The following is a 21540-nucleotide window of genomic DNA, read 5'->3' as shown; positions in this document are numbered from 1 at the left end:
GTCCTAATCGTAAGATAAGAGTATTAAACATAGTAATTGCGGCTTCAAAACATCCCAAATATGTTTAGAATAATAAAAAAGAGGTTTTAGAAAATATAACGCGAGGACAGAACCTTAAAAACTATTAAAACCAAAATCCGACAAACAAATTATTAAAAAAAAAAAATCGCGAAACCCAATTTTTCTGACTTCGAAATTTGTATGGTCCAGTAATATTGATCTAGGAACCAATATATACAATGGAAATACCAATAAGGGGGTCAGATTCAAAGATATGAACAGTTCTAAAGCAATAGTAATAAAAAAACATTACATGAAGTTGGGAGAAAGCATCATTATTCGTTAAATCCTATTGTCTTTTGAAAAACTGTGGTTGCTGGTGGCGAATACGCATTCTATATTTTATCTCCGATTAACACCATCAGTTGCGAATAAAATGCAGTAGGGAATAAACGGGTCGATCAATTTATTTTCGAAATATGATGTATTTCTATGGCCAGAAAACCGTCCATATCTTTGAAACTGACCTCCTTATTGCTATTTTCATCGTATATTTTGGTTCCTAGATCAGTAATAATGAACCATAAAGATTTCGAAGTTAGAAAAATGGAGTTTCGCGATATTTTTTTAAATAATTTGGTTGTCGGATTTTGGTTTTAATAGTTTTTAAGGTCCTGTCCTCGCGATATATTTTGTAAAACCTCCTTTTTATTATTTTTAACATATTTGGGATGTTCTGAATCCGCGACGACTATATTTTAATACTCTGATTTTGAGATTAGGACAGAAATTACCAAATATTAAATGAAATATTGCTGGAGAATGTATTGAACGCAAATGTGAGAAAATAATCGCGAAAAAATGCCGCGGTTTATTGGAATCGTTGCCAAATCACTTATAGTATGTCGTCACCCGCAATGGTAACTATAAGAAGACCAAACGTGTTCTATGTAACAATTTTTTTCTAAAATAATAATAAAAAGCAAAATACTTTTTTGTGATAAACATTTTTGGGTTGTTATAGATTTCGGCCGATATCTTCGAGACCAATAGGTCTATCGCAATGTTTCTTGCAGAAATACGATCTAAATATGTCCACAAACATATTCCATCACACATAATTCATTTTACGTCTTTAGTATGCTGGCTTTAGACGTATATATTGGAATTTTTTCAAATTTTTATTGAGGCAAAATACTTATTACACTCACTGTACATACATATGTATGTTAATTTTCTACAATCAATTGGATTGTCATTGCCTTGAAAAAAACTATTGTATATACATACATACATATGTATATAAAAATTAATTGCTGTTCATTAGTCTCGCTAAAACTCGAGAACGGCTAAACGAATTTATCTGATCTTAGTCTTGAAAACCGCGGAAAATTTGCAAAAAAAAAAATTACTATGAAGCATATTTGCATTTCCACGAATTTTGTATCAAGCTATTTGCACCACTTCGTAGTTGCTTTTTGAGATATTTTGGGCTAGAATTGGTAGCGACCAATCCTATAAGCCTTCATTTGTCAATTATTGAAAATTTTCAATTTCAATTGGATTGACATTGTATTTAAACTTTTTTGTGAGAATACAAAAAATAATTGAGAAGTATATCATTGAATGTACACGCGATCATTGTATGTACACGGTTTTCTATAAAATCCACGTAAATTTTGGGACAAATGCAAGGATGAAAATCAGAAGACAGTCGGAATAGTGTTCTGATTCTAAGATTCATGCCCTAAATTATTTTCTTGAAAATAATAAAAATAGAGACATGTTGATCCTTATAGTACCTAAAATGTTGCAATGTCCCGAGAAATACCAAATCTTTTCCTAATCGTTGGTTAATGTCTTTGAACTTATAAACACAAAACTTCGCACTTTGTAGATTCTCTAAATCCGTGGGGACAATGTTTCAGCATTATGTGGTAGTAAGATGTCCATGCTCTGAAAAAATAATGTTCAAAATTACAGACATACCGTTAATTAAACGGGAAATATTTATGCGTTAGGCCAACCCAATTCGCTCAACGTCTTTATAATACGAAATCTTGGTCATAAATAGAATTGTTTCCGAAAAATGTGTTTTACCATCCTAGAATGATATATTACAGCTACTACAATGGGAATGGATATATGCCAAATTACAGCCGATTATATTTAAAAACGTGCCCAAGTCCCCCATGGCATCGAAAATGTGGAGTACTATTTTATAGGCGATATTTGGAGGCTTGGGCGAATATAAAATTACAGCCAAATACCGAATTCTTGGGCCAATATTGATCATCTTATTTAGGCAGTATTAGTAGTAGTATCCCTATTATTAAATTAGAAGTAATTCTGTTGAATATTGGGGGCTACCATAAAAAGTGAACGAAAATATAACATTTTCAATACCAAATGTCTTATGAGTAGTAGAAATGTGCAAATTTCAAAGTTCTATATTAAATCGTGGTGGGTATAAAAACCTAATTTAATATTACGCTGCCGTTATATGGAAGTCTAATAAATATATTGGGGAAAATGTAATTAAATCCGGAAGTCAAACTTATATGTGCATTTAAATGTTTTTAATTTTAATTTATTTTCCACGAATTTAATTATTAATCAACAAAACTTTAGAAGACAAAAAATATCAAATAGCTCATAAACATAAAATTTTAGATATACAGTACTGTAATGTTATTTTCTGTGTGTTCGGACAAATACGACAAATCGACATAGAATTTTCTTCTGATCATGAATGTATATTGTGGGGTCTCCGGTAAATATTTCGAGGTGTTGCCAAACGGAATGGCAAATTAAATATACACTTCACCTCTTGGTGAAGGGTATAAAAATACCTAAAATCGGCCGGGAAATTTAATTAGAAATATTTTATATGTTTTGACTGTACGAAAATTGAAATTCCATACCATTCGAAAATATATCTGCGGCACATTTATATGTGGTCCCAAACGCATTTGAAATTCTCCAAAATACCGAAAATATGAATTGTTTCTAAACGTGCACCGATATGGATAAATTTTGAAAGAAGATTTGCAATTCAATGATAATAGGATTCAGCTGATGTTTCCAATTTTCTTCCATCTCTTAATTCTTTAAATTTTCTTTCAGTTTTTAAATAGGAAAAATTCAACGGAGACCAAGTCCGTTGAATATAGTGATTGATGCATTATTATGGTGCAAAAATCATGTTTCTGTAATTCTGGCATTTTTTAAATAACTTTTTTTGTGCAAACGCCACTTAACTTCCAACTTCAAACAAGAATTCATGATGCACCATGTCATTGCACTCGAAGAATTGAAATTGTGTTCCGTTCATAGAATAATCATCAAACGCCACAGTCAACATTTCAAAAGGCCTTGGGCATTTAATTTTATTTTTGCCCACAATTATTATTATTATTATTATTTTGTCTTTTATGGCGATGATCCTTGGATGGAAATTTAGCTCAACTCAAAAGAGAAACCCCTAATACAGTTTCTTTGAAACATTTTTTCGAATAGTAAAAAAAAACGAAGGCATCACGAATTTTCGATATAAAATTCCCATTAAGAAACTACATACATACATTGGATTATAAACAATAATGTATTTTTGTTTGTTTATACATATTTACAAAATTACATTGATTTAAACAAAAATGATTGATAAGTCACTTCGCAGCCATCATTTGACGTTATGTGATATTAAACATGCATACACGAGTATTCAAAAAGAAAATATTTATCCGTCGGTTATGTTTTGTGCTTTATTTGTTATATCCTTGAAATGGATACAATCACTTAGACACAATTTGTAATGTTTGATATTGCATTAACAAAAAGAGAAACTAACAAACGAAATAACAAAAAACCCGAAAAAATGTTCAGAAAATCCTTTATGTATGTTTTTATCCGACTTTATATTTAACATAGGCTGCAAATGTATATAAAATTGATAACGTTGTATCCAGGAATCAATGATGTAGATTTAATTAAATTAAATAATTAATATTTATGGTAAAATTTATTATATATATGTGTGTTAATAAATGAACATATGTCGTTAAATTTTTTGGAAATTATTTCTTATTTTTTGGAAATTATTTATGCAATAATAATAATAAATGGGTGAGTTATCACTCCGCTGTCCAGTTTCGTTTTATTAATTTATATTTGCTTCCTGGCTAAATACATAACAAATAAAATGATTCAAAATAATTTGTGCTTTATTTATTTTTCGAGAGACAACTGATTTGATCTCAATATAAATTATGACTAAAATAATTAAACTTTTTAATTATAAACTACCCGCCATCATACCCTTAGTAAACAATATTATATTTGACCCAGCATAATACTATTGGCAGAATCCCCTATTCAAACGAAAAAAAGTATTGCAATTAGGTGATGGCTTTGCATGCCATTGGTCTGATAGTCGGATAAATAATTTCGTGTTAACTTGTACATATTGCCATGTTTAAATTATTGATTAATAAATGCTTTGGTTAACATTAATCGTAAGCCATCCATCCATCACATTAATCACATCCGTTTGCCTACCTATAATGACGATAAAGCTTGCAATACTTATAATATTACTTTGGAATTTTGCAAATACGTGTTATGATCAGAAAATAACCTTTAGGGCCTGGTCAAAACATGAACCACCATTATCATCGATAGCTTTCATCCTTTAACTCTTTGAGCCCCGATTTTCTATGCCCCGATCTTCTACGCACAGATTTAATAAACTATCCTAAATAGAATATTAACAAAATTTGACTTCGCTACATCCTTGCATTCGGGAGATACAGTACATTTTTTCTGAAAAATAAATTTCCAATATCTAGACAAAAATAAATTTCCAATATCAAGGAAAAATCACTTAATTTATTATCTAGGCTCTTTATTACAAGACACAAAAAATAATTCTGATGACGTACAATACGCATGCGAAGCGATTTAAATATTATGGACTGTATACACAAATTGGTACTGTACATATTTATATTCTCTTTCCACACACGGAGAAGAAAATGAGACATTTGTATGGATAATATTTTAAAACATTAAGCTATTTTGAATAATTTCTGGAAAGAAGTTTTTTATTCGTCAGGAATCGGATATGTCAAATTATAACCACTTCCCGTTATAATATATGGAAGTTATAGTTATATGGAAGTTATATTAATGCTTATACCGAAAACATTGATTTAGCCCCTATTAGATTATTTTTTTCTCACCTCTGTTTCGGTATATCATATCATAACATGCGTTTTCTAACCCCTATCAATTTTACATATTTTGAATGTGATCCTCATGTGTATAAAAACTTCGGCCGGGCTGAACATAATATCGGTTTTTATTTTTGAATCAACATATTTTTCTACCAAAAAGTATCAATGTAAGCTTACCATCCCATCTTCGGTATTTTGAAGACTTGGGTCGCATTTTCAAGAACATTGCTGTAATGGATTGTGGGGGTCTGGACTACATATATTCACATCAGGGACGTAAGCAGGGGGGCGGCCCGGGCCCCACCTCCCCGATATGAATTTTTTTCACAGTAAATTTATGTTTGCAACAGCGAATTTTTTCATTTTGTAATACCGGCTATATCTAAATTTGAACCGATTTCAACAATACTTCCCACACATCAAACTGAGCACAATTACGTACGCTGAGCAACATTTTGTCGCAACCGGAAAAATATTTAGAGATTGATGCGTCATTTACATAAAATTGGATGACACTATATATGGGAGCTATATCTAAATCTGAACCGATTTCAACAAAAACGAACGTCAACCTGTAGTAATTTCTATACGATGTCCAAAATTGTGTCTCAATCAATTAAGTTCGAAGATGAGCTAAGTTTAGACATAGCTCCCATATGAGGGTAACCCCCAATTTTCGGTATTTTGGGGTTCTTGAGCGCGTTTTTCAACCAAATTCGCTGAAATTTGGTACATTGTTTTCTTATTGGTTTTTACAAGACTATAACCACCGCATTTTAAGAAAATTCACTGAAATTTGGTATATTGATTTTTTTATTGGTTTTTACAAGACTACACTTAAAATAATAAATATAGGCCTTTTTCGAGTAGCCCCCATATAAGGATACCCCCAATTTTCAGTATTTTGGGTTTTTTATCGCGTTTTTTACCCGAATTCGCTGAAATTTGATGCATTGAGTTCTTTTTGGAATCAAAAATTCTCCACTAAAAATTATGAATATAGGTCCACTTTTTCTGGTAGCCCCCATATAACGGTAACCTCAGTTTTCCGTATTTTAGGGTTCTTGAGCGCGTATTTTCGAATTTATATTGGAATATATATTTCCCCCCCCCCCCCTTTTCAGAGTAGGCCCATATAACCCCCTTTTTATACTAAAATAGTTAACTGATTTGTTCCGCGTTTTGGGGTTGTCTTCATATAGCTGATTCCACCATAGTATGGGGGATCTATTAAAATTATTATTTCATCAGACGATATCACATAATAAACTTGAGCGTTAGGTTTCAGAATGATCTATATCGGCCCGCATTTAGTCCAAGCCCCTATATAAAACCATCTACCCATTAGCTTGGAACTTGAGCTATATCTATCCTTAATTAGGCATAATGAAAACACCAAATATTCACAAATTTCTACACAATGTTGTAAATATTGGTCCCGCTTTATATTTCTCATATAACTTTGCCCAATAATTGCAGTATTTTGAGGATTTTATATACATGTTTCACCTTACCATGCGATAATAATATAGGTTAACATTTTGGGGTTTTGAGAATTTAGGATAAGACCCCATTGAAATTGCTGAAATTTGTTTTGCAGCAATCAATTGGTAGAATTGTGGTTATAGGTCAACATTTTGATATGTTTCCTATATTTCCATTTCAATTATCTGTCAGTACCCCTATGGTGGGGGGTATCCAAAGTTCGGCCCGGCCGAACTTTATGCTTTTTTCACTTGTTATTCGTTTAAGTTGCTTAATTCAAGCATACACAACACTTTGGACCCATGATTACTTAATGCGAATGTAAAAGCCAGTATGAAGGCTTTTACATTCGCATTTATTACTTATTTATTATTTGTCTCAATGACTACCTTATTTATATCGGTTTAGATTTATATATAGCTCCCATATATACTGAAAAGAGAATAAAATTACGCAAACATGGGTTTTATTTTATCAATTTCTAGAATATTTGGATTTTTTCTTTTTGACACACAAGTGCTGAAGATAAAATAAATAATAAGTATTTACCAAACAAATCTCATTCGACTTTCCTCATGATATGTCCTCTAAAAAAATAACCAGCATGAATTGTAGGGTCACCAGCAATGAATTCATCACACAAAAATTTGACCTATGGCGGATTTTGTCATTCTGGAAATTTTCCACCCTCCAAAATTGTGTTGCACGTTCGCATCAAATTTAATAATCGAAATTGTCGGGGTCCCCTAACATATATTAGGTGTAAAACTTTCAATTTTGCTTTACAGTCAAAATAAACGTTAGATTATCTCCTGTCATATATATCATTTAATACATTTATTCATGGCGAGCCATTGTTAAAAGTTTTTCTATTCATTTTGTAGTTCTTTTTTTTTTTTTTTTTTTTTTTGTTCTTGGCAACAACTATACAGACCGAAAGACAGTAAAATTTAATATTTGTAAAACTTAATTTTATATCTGTATTCTGTTTTCCGGATCGCTTAGTTTTTGTCGCTGTGTCATTTTTCATTTCAAGATCTGTTGATGTTTGCAACACAAATGTAAACATACAGCAACACATACATACAAACATACAGACAGACAGGCAACTGGTAACATTTTTCTGTCTCTGGTTATGTCATTGGGACAGTAGTGCTGTTGCTTGGTTTTTATTTTATTTATTTTTTGTCATTCTCTTCCTGTATTTTTGGAGTGGAAGTGGCTTTTATGTTATTGTAATGGGAACATTTGAGTATTTGTTACGTCTTTTTTTTTGTTTTACTTTATGAGAATGTTTATCATTTCGTGTATCTGTGTGTGTGTATTCTTTCCGCTTTGGCAAAGGCAACATTTAACGTACCTGTTTGCGTTATAAATTATGGTAGAAAAACGAAAAAAAGAAATGAAAAAAAAACAACATATACAAACGATATGTTATTGTAGATATAGTAAATGTTTTGCCATAAATTTTTCTTAAATTGTTTATTACTCCCTGAAATCCTACACATATTCATGTCCGTCACGCATCCACAAGCAAATCCATGGTTCGTTGGTTACTTTGAATTATATTTATTAACAATGCCACCACCACCCTCGTCCCGAAATGCGAGTGAGTTCTCACATGTTGCATAGATGTGTATGTATGGATGTATGTACGTATGTATTTAGATTGTTTATAGCTGAGTATCAGTTGGAATATGTCCCGATAGGAACATGAAATTTAATGACAACTTCATTAAGGTAACATCATTAATTGGTTGGTAAACATCATTCTTATTTATTTGTGAAAACAAGGTTCACAAAGGGATCTTTTTTTTTTAATCCAAATAAATTTCTTTGGTGAAATAGCACCCAATTAAAGGTACACCCCATTTCCATTTAAGGATTTTAAAATTATCGACAATTGCAATACAGAATTTTTGAAACTTAACAACGAAAATAGAAATGGATTAGAGGTTTTAAGAGAACTTAGATCTTAGCTTTCTGAACAATTTAACTTCTGATGTGGTAAAAAAAATGCGAAAACGTATTTCGGTCAGACCGAATATTTGGTACGCTCAACCATATGGGGGGCATTAAAAATGTTTTTCATTCGGCAGGGACTTTATTTGTGATCTTTAATTTCATTATGTCGCACAGGGTTCGGCCGGGTCGAACATTTATACTCTCCACCACGAGGTTGACAATCAAAATATCTAAAATTAATGGTGTCTACTAGTGGAACACACGTGTTATGATAGGATTGAATTTCTCGAAATATTTATTATTATGGGGCTACAATAAAGCGGAGATCAATAAAGATTTATCTGGTAGTGGGATTTGCCAGCCAGAATACATATTAACAAATTACAGTCAATTCGGTTAAAAATGTGTCCAAAATTTTCAAATTACCAACATGGGTCAATGTTAATAATTTTTGTGCATATGTTTGTAACAGGCAAAAGGAAACGATATAGACACATGGTTCCTTTTGAGAATATGTATAGAATCACTTTCTGAGTTTATTAATGCATTTTCGTTCGTCCGTCTGTCCATGTATTCTTGTGAACAAAGTACAGATCTTATTTATGATCCGATTTAGATGAAATTGGGCACAGCTTACTTAACTGGCCCAAGGGCAAACCGTATTGAAAATGGAGAAAATTGGCTTACATTTAGATATAGCTTCCATATATATTTTTGTCTAATATTTGTACGATTGAAACAAAATTTTGTACAACGTACTGAATTAGGTTCATATTGATGCATACGTAGTTCTTTGGAAATTATTCCGATTTAGATATAGCTCCCTAAATTCCCAATATTTGTCCGATTCAGACAAAATTTTGTACAGCGTACAGGTCCATATTGATGTTTACGAAGTTTTAAGGAAATTGGTTCAGATTTAGATATTGCTCCCATAGATATTTTCGCCTGATTTTATCTAAATGGTCCACCGAACACGCACTTATGATTTAAAAAAAATCCAAAGCTTACGAAGTTTTGTGGAAATCGATTCAGATTTAGATATAGCTCCTATATATAGTTTCGTTCGATTTTATATAAATGATGCACCAAACCCCATCATATTAAGATATAGCTCCCATATATAATTTCGTCCGATTTTATTTTAATGGTGGAGCGAAAGCTTTTTTATTAACCACAAATACCGCCAGGATCTTCAAAATACCGAAAAAGGTGCGGAACCTTTAAATTTTTCACATAAATGTTTTACAACATCCAATAGAAAAGGACATGCACTCCTATGGGAAAATGCGGACTGACAGATATGGATGACTAATCGCCATAGAATTATATTCTGATTACGCGGTGAATATTTTGAGGTTATCCAATCAGAATAATACACTTGATTTACTTTCCATGGATCGTGTTAAAACATCAAAGGGCAATTATCCGCGACATTTCCGGCTGTTCGTGATTTACATCTGCTGAAATTTAAAATCTGGAATATAAGAATTTTCTGTTGAGATCCTGTGTGAGCGAGATTTATGATTTTCTCACAAAAATAATAATAATGTGCGAAAAACTTTTTTTTTGTATACGGTTCATCACAAGGCGGCGTTATTACAAAATCGGTCATTCCGCTAGTAACACTTCGAAATATTCCCCGGAAATCAGAATAAATCTCACAATAATGAAAATAGAGCTTTAAAATTTTGCACATATGTTGTCACTACTCCTATGATGTGGGGTAGGCAATTTTCGATATTTTTCTCAGATTTTTATACGTTTTTATTATTGGGGACAAAATCTTCTTACCAAACAATATCGGTCCACTTTTTATGGTAGCCACCATATAAAGGTATCTGGTTGTAAAATGAGATGAATATGGACCAATGTTGATAATTGGAGATTTTTCCTATGGGTAGAACCACTAAAGGAACCAAAACAATGTTTATGTGAATGTTCTAATTTAGCCCAAAATGAATAATGATTACCGATTTAAAGGTATTTAGAGAATAAAAACGGACTCGGACTGTAAAAGAAATTTTTGTATTAGCATAACAGGAATCGAGAGAAATTACCAAAAAACTTTGAATTGCCTGCGAAGAAGTTTTATAATGGAGAGTCAGACAACTGAATCATAATTTAGCTATTTTCGTATCCATTAAAAAACTTCTTCGCAGACAATTTTCATAGACCCATATGGTATTTTGGGGATCAGCCATGCTCAGACATATACGCTACCGTAACTCAGCGGCGATGGTTAAACTCACATTATCATTTTCTATACCCTTCACAACGCTGTGGTAGAGGGTATTATGTCTTTATGCATATGTTTGTAACAGGCAAAAGCAAATGAGATAGATCCATGGTTCCTTTTGTCTGAGTCGATTTATGCATGTCCGTCCGTCTGTCCATGTTAAATTACAAAGTACAGTTCGCATTTATGATCCGAATTGGAAGATATTTGGCACAGCTCATTTGCTTGTCCCAATGACCTATTGAAAATGGGAAAAATCGGTTCAGATTTAGTTTCCATATATAGTTTCGTCCGATTTTAATGGTGTACCAAAGCTGATGGATGTGCTCCAAATAATCAATAAGTGTCCGATTGAGATTTTTTTAAATCGTTTTATATAATTTTGTCCCATTGCAAACAAACGACTCTATATGACATGTATATGATTTAAGGGGACCCCCCCCATTCTCGGGGTCAAAAATTTTGTTGATATAATTCGAAACTACACTAATTAATGAATGTCCCTACAAATTTTCAAGTGAAAATCTCAAGAACTCTTGACGATATAGCCGATTTATTGTGTCAGCATCAAGTGACGGCTGAAGGGCTTCTCAAACTTAAAACGCGTTTTTTTCTAAACATATTTTGTGAATGGCGGGCACGATAACTCAAAAACTAATAACCCAATCGATTACAAATTTTTACACGTTTCTCTGTGAGTGTATAGCTATCGTATGAACTAGGATAAAGCCAATCGGTGAAGATCTTCCTTATTTTTATACCCTACACAACTATGTTGTCAGGGTATTATAGCTTTGTGCAGCCTCAAATGTTTGTAACGCCGCGAAATATTGGTCCTAGACCCACCTTTAAGTATACCGATCGTCATCTCGACTAGCTGAATCGATCTAGACATGTGTGTCCGTCCGTCCGTCCGTCTGTCCATTATAATTTGTAAACACGATACAGGCCACAGTTATGGACCAATCTTCACGAAATTTTGCATGTAGATTGGGTTCTGGCCAATGAAGACCCCTATTGTTTTTGGAAAAGATCGGTTAATATTTAGGGGATGAAATGGACCAAAAACATTATTTTTGTCGGTTTTTCTGGTCGCTCCAGAGGCCGCAATTATGGCCCAAACACCGCGAATTTTTGCATGGAGAAGGGGATTGGGCCAGAGAATAATCATGCATGTTTTGATAAAGATCGGTCAATATTTAGCCGGTCAAATGGGACCTGACTTTTGTGTGAAAAATGACAAAATTTGTATTCTATGGCATATATATTTACTCCTGGAGGATGTAGACCCGAGGAGTTGATAGCATATCCAAGATGAGTGGTTGCCCTTTAAATTGATACCAAATATAGTGATGTATCATATGGTGGTGCTTACGTTTTCAGATATCATTTAGTAACCCATTACCACATTAGAGGGGGAAATATCGCACTAATGGCTTTAAAATTTTTCATGAAGTTCCAGTTATGGTCAAGAACAACGCCTACAATTTTCGGTGATGATCAGATTAAAATTTTGGGATGAAATGGACCGAAAACTTAATTTTTTATGTGTTTTCGAGTCGAGTATAATCCGAAAATCACAACACAACCCACCGTGAAGGTAATCTGGACAAGTAATTAGAAGGACTGTACTGAATATTCGAAAAAGTAAGGAAGAGGTGTTGTTGACCTCTAAACGGACATAAGGGGGCAAATATCACGAAATATTACTCTGACTCGGAATAAACAGCCTCAGAAAGTTAGAGTTCGTGGTAGTTGTGTAGGGTATCGTATGGTCGGCCCCGTCCGACTATACTGCTCCGCTCACTTGTTTAACTTGGTTTTTGGTAAAAAATCGGCTATTTTCCAAAAATATTTTTTCAAAGGTCCACCATTTTGTTAATTTTAGAGCGAAGTCAATAATCCTAGTTCATACGAGAGCCAGACATGTACTCTTTCTAACACCGTTGGAATTTTCGGATTCCGATGTTCCAGTGAGGAGTTATCATGCCCGCCATCAAAAATAAGGACTTTTCTTTAATTTGAAAAAAACAACAACAAAACAATAACAAAAATTTTTTGTAAATTATTTTTCTCCTCTTTTAAATCTTCAAATATATATGTGCAAAGTTACAAACCTTAACAAGCATTGGTATTGATTTACCAGCCCATTGAAAATCTTGAAAAATTAAATCGAGAATGGGGTTGTTCCCTTAAGTCTATTCTCAGTTAGATAAAGATAATATATTTTAGTTTATCCAACTTCATGTTAATGGTCCTTGAAAAATGTGTCGTTTATAAAGATGCATCTGTTGAATATACCCAAGGTGGTGAAGGGTTCTCTTTTCGTCAGTCGTTTTAAATTATGAATATTCAGTTACGCCCACCCATACTTACTCTCAATATAGTTTTGCCCACCACTGTTCTATGGATTTTCCAACCGAAGTGGCTGTAAGTTTCAGTCACTTGGGTTCCTAAAAATTTATTATTTTTATTTTTTTTTTTGTAAATATAGTTCATTTTTTCCTTTCCTTTTGATTTCTAAGTGTATGGATACAATAACTTACTTTCACTACACGCATTTCACGCACAAATACACCTTCCTGGTTACAGTATAGTGTAAACTCATTTCTTAAATATTTCAAATTCTACAGAAGAAAAATATTTACTTTGTATAAAAACTTTTTACATTTCACTATTTGCATTTTCATTTATTCGGAACAAAAAAAAATCCCAACAACACATCACAACCACCATCTTCACGCGCTTCCATAGCTGCCTCCAGAAGACATGATATATTTTTATGACTATTCCTTGCCTCGATTTATTATGCACTTACCGACAATAATGTTTCCAACAGAATTCAACAGGAACCCTTTTAACGCTCCGTTACTTACACGAAGAAGAAGAAAAAAATGAAACGAGTGTGGATAACTTTTTAATGTGTTTATCCTTTCGTTTTTGACAGTATTTCATACCTCTGAAAACAATTTGAATCTTTATACTTCATTTCCATTAATGCTTAAATATATTGTTGTAATATATTAGAACAATTCACATTTTAATGGACGAAATATTTATGTAGTCACCTGCCGTACGTTCTTACAAATACGAAAAGAAAACATTACACAATTTGTTGAGGACTCCATAAGTTATGTAAATCATTGTCTTCAATATAGGTGCATGTTTTGGCTTAATCTTCATATAAAGCTCCTGTTGCATTCTTTTAACCTTCATGGTCCTAGTAGCATTTTTCAAACGATGCGCTTATAATTTGACATTCAACTTCCTCGTAAAACATTTTTAATATACAAGGTTCAAGGTTCATACAAATCTAATAAAGATACCACAGCATTTTTCAACCGAAGTGTCTATAATTTGGCAATTCGTGTTCTGGTGACGTAAGAAACTTTCTTCCGCATTATTGATGGGTTAAAAACGTCTTCGAAGATATTTTTCAATAAACGACATTTTCATATAACCCGCATATAAATGCTTCTCATCATTTAAGACTGTATATAAAATTTGTCATTCCGTTTGCAACAACTCCAAATATTCACCGGTGATTAAAAAGAAAATTCTATGTCGATTTACGCATGTCCGTCTATCTGTCCAATATTCGGTATTTTGGGGATTAGGGACACGTTTTTCAACCGAATTGGCTGAAATTTTGTATTTTGGGTGAGCAAAATGGTCGGACGGGGCCGACCATTCGATACCCTACACAACCAACACGTGGCTTTAACTTTCTACGGATTTTATAAGAGGTCAACAGAACCTCTTCCTTACACTGACATATTTTCCGAATATTTCTAATATTCGGTACTTGTCCATATTCAATTCCCCGTGGGCTCTGTTTTGATGTTCGGCTTATAATTTTGGCCTATAGTTCGACAAGAAAGCACAACAAATTTAGTTTTCGGTCCACTTCATCCCAAAATTATTATATGTTCATCACAGAACATATAGGCGTTGTCCTTGACCATAACTGGAACCCCAGGGAAATTTCAAAGCGATAATGGGTTAATTCATAATATCTGAATAAGTAGACACCTGCAAATTTTTAAGTGTAACTCCCACATCATAGAACATACGCCAATATAATTGGTATCAATTTAAAGGTCAACCGCTCCTCATGGATATACTATGAACTTCTCGGGTCTATGTCCTTCACGAGTAAATATATACGCTCTAAAATACAAATTTTGTAATTTTCACACAAAAGCCAGGGTCCATTTGACCCGCTAAATATTGACCGATCTTTATCAAAACAGGCATGCTTATTCTTTGGTCCAATCCCCTTCTCCATGTAAAAATTCGAAATGTTTTGGCCATAATTGCGGCCCCTGGAGCGACCAGAAAAACCGACAAAAATTAAGTATTTGGTCCATTTCATCCCCTAAATATTAACCGATCTTTACCAAAAACAATAGGGGTCTTCATCCCATCCTACATTATGCTAGGTCCATAACTGTGGCCTGTATCGTGTTTGCAAATTATAATGGACAGACGGACGGACACACATGTCTAGATCGACTCAGCTAGTCGAGATATGACGATCGGTATACTTAAAGGACCAATATTTCGCGGCGATACAAACTCTTGGGGCTGCACAAAGCTATAATACCCTGACAACATAGTTGTGTAGGGTATAATTATTATTTACATTTAGTACTTTTCGGATAGGTATAGTACGAATGTAAAAAAAAAAAAAAACATTTGCAATATCTATTCTACACTCCATAAGTGGCCCAGATACCTGAGTATCTGTAATTTGCTACAATATGAACAACAATATGAATGCAATCATATAGTTCGCATATAAAAGTCCCGAACGATTTAAGGACTATCGAATGCACATCACGTGGTGGAGCTATTCTCGGCCAAACATAACGACGTTTTTACATGTACGGTATTTCAGTATGTCCTCATTGGGTAGCAAATATTCTTATCAGGAGTAACCAATGATGGTGCATCTTTAGGTATAGACAACCAAATAAGAGTGTCTTCAAACTTGCGGCGTTTTCAAATTGGATGTAATTTTGTATTTTGGGTTCTTATAACGGTATCACCACATCTTCTCTCTAAAAATTAATCATTACATCACCCGTCCGAACTGTGGATGCAACTCAAACTTGTTATTGTTATTTAATCGAAACCACCCTAAGTTGTATGGAATAACATATATATATCACCAACTTATCTAGTCTCATATTACTTTTTATATGACACGAAAATATTTCACGTCCATAAAATTACATCTTTTTTCTTGAAAAAAAAAAAATAATAATTATATATCTGATTTGTTATATAGAATCAGCCTAATAACATAAACATCTTCCTTGTCGTTAACTGCATTGTTTTCCTTCGTCCATAGCCAGATTATATTCCATTTTATCAACATCTTTATTATGTCTGCAGATTCAACAGAGTCATCAACATTGTAGCGGTCTCACTTATGGTCTGTTAACCGAAGAGTATCTTCAGTTAATTGTCAAATATTTGCTTAAACAATGTTTATCAATTAAAATGTTAAAATTACATACTTTCAATACCGCCATCAGCTCACTTTAGCATGTTGTAAACACAAGTCGTACAAGCACTTAGACGGCAGTATGTAGAATATACGCTGTATGTGTATATCCCATGTTCATGGAACTGCACAAGGAAGTACCAAATCCACTTGTAGACGGAGCAAGAATACAACAATCAACCAAATAACCCAACGAACAAACCATCCAACCGGCCGGCCAGCCAGCCAGCCTGCCATTCTGCCAGCCCGTATAGTAACATTAAATTGTATGCAACTTATGAAACATTATGCCATTGCATTGTTTGGCACACAAGTGCAACATAAGGGTCCATGCATCAACTCCACTTGACTTCTGAAGAGGAGACCAACATCATCAAAGGATGAACTCTTTACGGTATGCAATACAATGGCCTGTTATACGATTATGACTGGCAACAGTGAACTGTGTGTACAGCATATCATATCCTCCATTACACTTTAGTCGATTATAAAAAATGAAAGTAATTGCATATATTTGATAATTTATAGAGAATTTTCAGAATGTTTTGAGATAAAAAACAAAAAAAAAAGAATACAAAATTATGGAGTGTTTACTACCGCCATGAGAGAGTAAGGAGATTACGAAAGTTGGAAGGGGCCAACAGCAGTATACTACACTCCTCCATTGGATATAAACATGGGTGTTCCTAACATTCATATTATTACAATCAGAAATATGCGTATACCATATTTACTAATTCTTTGGAATTAGGCATTCCACAAATGTCACTATATCGTATTGTGTACAATATCATGTATCGGTCGATCATCAACAACGTAAGGCCCATTTCTACCTCGGAGTTAACGTCAGCATGCAAAATTATCGCAAAATTATGAACTCCAAGCTTTTTTTGTGGAAAATCTACTCCATCCTCAATTTTATTGTACGACAGGGACCTAACTTTTTTAAACACGATACAGGCCACGTTTATGGACCAATCTTCACGAAATATTGCATGTAGGATGGGTTCTGGTCAATGAAGGCCCGATTGTTTTTGGAAAAGATAGGTTAATATTTAGGTGATGAAAGGTTATTTTTCTCGGATTTCTGGTCGCTTCAGAGGCCGCAATTATGGCCTAAACATCGCGAATTTTTACATGGAGAAGGGGCTCGGGCCAACGAATAAGCATGCCTGTTTTGATAAAGATCTGTTGGTTGTTTGATAACTTTTGTTTTTGTTACTAGTAACCCATTACCACACTAGAGGGCGGAAATATAGCGCTGATCGCTTTGAACATTTCCATAAGGATCCAGGTATAGTCATGGACAACGCCTATAATTTTCGGTGATGATCAGATAATAATATTGGGATGAAGTGGACCCAAAAATGTATTTATTAATTTATTTTTTCTTTTGTATTTTTTGAGTTGAAATATATAAGCCGAACATCACAACAAAGCCGGCGGTGAAGGGAATCTGGACAAGCAGTTTGAAGGGCTGTACTGAATATTTGTAATATTTGTTGACCCTTAGCCGGTCAAGAGGGTACAAATATAGCGAAATATTAACCAAGCCCAGAATATAGAAAAACAAAAGGTTAGAATTTCGTGGAAGTTATGTAGGGTATCATATAGTCGGCCCCGTACAACTACATTGCTCCGCTCCCTGGTTTTATTGACGGAAGCGTTTCGGAATCATGTTGTCTGTCATCCGTCAGGTTGGTCATCCCGTTAACAACATGATCCTTATTAAGTTTTAAACCGCATTTTCTAATCGAAGTGGATATGTTTTGTAATATCGGAGAGTTATTTCCAAACATTATTCAATATAGGTATTTTTAATTGCTCCCATATAAATGTTGCATTTAATTTTCGATATGTTGAAGTTCCTATTCCAGTTTTTCATCCTTGGTGTTACCGATGGATTTAAGGAATTTTCAATGCACAGCACGTGGTGGAGGGTTTAAAAAGTTCTGCCCGGCCAAATCTAACGTCGATTACATTGTTTTGGACCCATGTTACACCCACCAAAGATTGTCAATACAAAATTAGGATTTTCAGTTTGTAGAAACAATCTCATTAAAAAATGCTGACATTTATGTTATTTCAGAATTTCTTTGGGAAAAACTACCGGTATATTTAATTACCTACTTAGCTGGCTTATGAATGAACGGTTGTTCCATAAGCCGATTTAAAAAAAAAGATTTCCGTACTAAGTTCGTACTTTTGCTCCACTCTTCCAATTTGAAACACAATTTTCCTAGAAGTGATCTTCTACTTAATATTTTCATCGAATTCGTGACCTTCCTCTTCTGCGTGAAGCATCACTTGGCTCTCACAACATGACCAAGCCAGTGTAGTCGCTGCCGCTCGATACGTCTGACTATGTCGAAGTCAGAGAATATATGGTATAGCTCATGGTTCATTCGACGGCGATATTCACCGTCGACGCAGATCGGCCCATAGATCTTCTGGAGAATTTTTCATGCTTCAAATTCATACAACAGCACGGGTAATATCAGCGTCTTGTAGAGTATGAGTTTGGTATGGCGAAAAATGGCCTTGCTTTTTAGTTGCTTACTCAGACCATAGTAGCATCTGTTGGCCAACACTATTCCGGATTTCAAAGCTGATGTTAGTTAGTTTTGTTTATGCCGTTACCGAGCTATGTAAAATCGTTCACTACCTCGAAGCTGTAGTTTTCAATTTCCACAGTTGGTCCGAGTCTACTGGACGTCTTGCGCGTTGATACCATCAGCTTGGTATTTTCGCCATTTACTGCCAGTCCCACTTTGACAGACTCCTTCTCAATTCGTTCATTATGTCGATGTCATCGGCGTAGGTGAGTAACATATGCTGTTTGGTGTACAGAGTGTCATTTTTGTTCACATTTGCATATTGTATGACCTTTTCAAGCAGAATGTTAAACAGGTCACACGACAAACTGTCACCTTGTCTGAATCCTCTTTCCTTATTGAAGGGCTCCGAAAGGTCCTTTCCTAGTTTAACTGCTGACTTTGTATCAGTTAAAGTTATCCTACATACTTTTCTGAAACTACGTTTCTCCTCTCTCATTTTCTTCGGATAATTCTCCATCGCAGTACGTTTTGCTACTGTACGATACGTTTTACACATCAGTAGCATTACGACACTCCTGATCGTACCATGAGTTTCTTGATGGTGGTTTTTGGTACCCAATTGTTGCTTGTTGCAGTTAGCAAGGAGTGGGCAATTCTTGGTCATTGTGCTTCTATATTATTATCGAGACAAGGAGTGCTTTCGTCAAGCAAGTGGGTAAGTTAGGCGGAGTAGGCTTCTGTTATCTGTTGTGTCTGTAGCTTTTCGACGTCGAGTTCCCGAGTTACATTAGATCGCACTTTTGCTGTTACAATTATACGGATGCCGGAACCTTGGCAGCCACAAGATAATCGATCGATCGAACGTCTAAAACACTGGACAAATGCAGGTGGCTTTGTGTATATCGAGATGCTTGAATCTGGTGCTGCTAACTACCATGTTTTTGCTGCCGCGAAGTCAATCCAACGGTTGTTGCATGTTTTTCATGGAGGTAGAATTTTCCGACGGTGGGGCCAAAAATATTTTCCATTCCGATGTTTGCATTGGCCAGGGCAGCGGTCATATTGATGTTTCTCGGCGCTCGTAAAATATGTCTTTGGTCTGTTCATCCCTATACGACAATTATTGATATTTTTGAGAATAAGATTTGTCAGTCAAAGAGAGAACAAAGAACCCAATTACAGCCAATTCGGTTGAAAAACGTGTCATAAATACTCATATTGGGGAGTACCGTATTATGGGGGCTACCCTGAAATGTGGGTCAATAATTTTTGGTACGGTTTCCAAGCTTTATCTTAAATACCTATCTAATATCTACCTCTATCAAAATTTCATTATGGACACCATTAGATATTTTCAGAACTTCAATCATCATCTTCTCACGTATTTTTCGATGTGTTCAAAGTTCTATCATAACATGAGTTTTCTCCTAGGAGCCCCATTAATATGATGAATCCCTGCATCCTCCCTCATGGTGGAGGGCGTAGGGCCATCGTTTTTACTTGTTTTCATTATCATTGATCTCAAAATATTGAATTTTTCTTAAAATGTCAAAGGCTTGTCTCTTATTGGAAAATCCTGTCTGCTATATGTTGGTGTACCTACCTGAATATGTGTCGTTGGGATTTTTCTCCTATGTATTATTATCATTTATACTAATTACACAATTAACACTTGGATATCCCTATTTTCGGATTTATTTTACTTGATCAATTTGTAATGTACATTGATAAAATATGATGATAGAAAGTCTATTCAAACGAATTACGAATATCTAGGTAGATCACATGCCTTCAGTCAAATCGATTGAGGAATATTTTTGTTAAAAATATTCTCCTTCTATATCGAGTCATTGTGCTTTATTTTTGTCCTCATTTTCTTGAACCGTAATTTTAATACCACAAGACGAACTTTGTTGACTTCCAACTATTCTACAAAAGTGTCGCTCTTGATTTTTAATATGGGGCCTCCAAAGACATGATATCGAATTTCGCGTGTTTTTATCCCTTACCACTATTACTCGATATTGGGCAGAAAAACTTTTATATCTCGAACACTAATGAACACTAACTTTGCGACAAACTGTCGGATTCATCATATTAACTATAAATACACCTCATTATTCTAAACACGTTAATAAGATTCATTCATCGCTCTGGATTGCTAATCCGTTTTCCGATTTTTATACACTCAGCCATATGGCTAATAAAGGTATATACACTTTGATACAGTGGAAATGTGCCTCGCCGAAATATTGGTTTTAGACCCCATGTTTCTTTGAACCAAATGCGTTTCTGTTGTGTCTGTCTGGCTGGCTGGTTCCAAAATTGGTTTAAATTCGAAGTTTGGAAATATCGGTCCACTCCTTCTGCTAACATGCAAACGGACTATCCGATTTTAAACAAACTTTGCACAACTTATAACCTTTACCAAGCCCGGATGAAGTATGAAGATTGGTCCATTCTTTCTGGTACCAAGCCTATATCAAGTCCGAAAATGGTCCGCCCTTTCTGGTACCTCCCACACAAATGCTCTAAATTTTGTGTGGG

Source organism: Musca vetustissima, unplaced genomic scaffold (assembly GCF_032173495.1).
Source record: "Musca vetustissima isolate MV318-11 ecotype Yass unplaced genomic scaffold, APGP_CSIRO_Mvet_v1 utg24763, whole genome shotgun sequence".
Lineage (NCBI taxonomy): Eukaryota > Metazoa > Arthropoda > Insecta > Diptera > Muscidae > Musca > Musca vetustissima.
The sequence above is the reverse complement of the archived record's forward strand: the minus strand, read 5'-3'. Positions refer to the sequence as shown.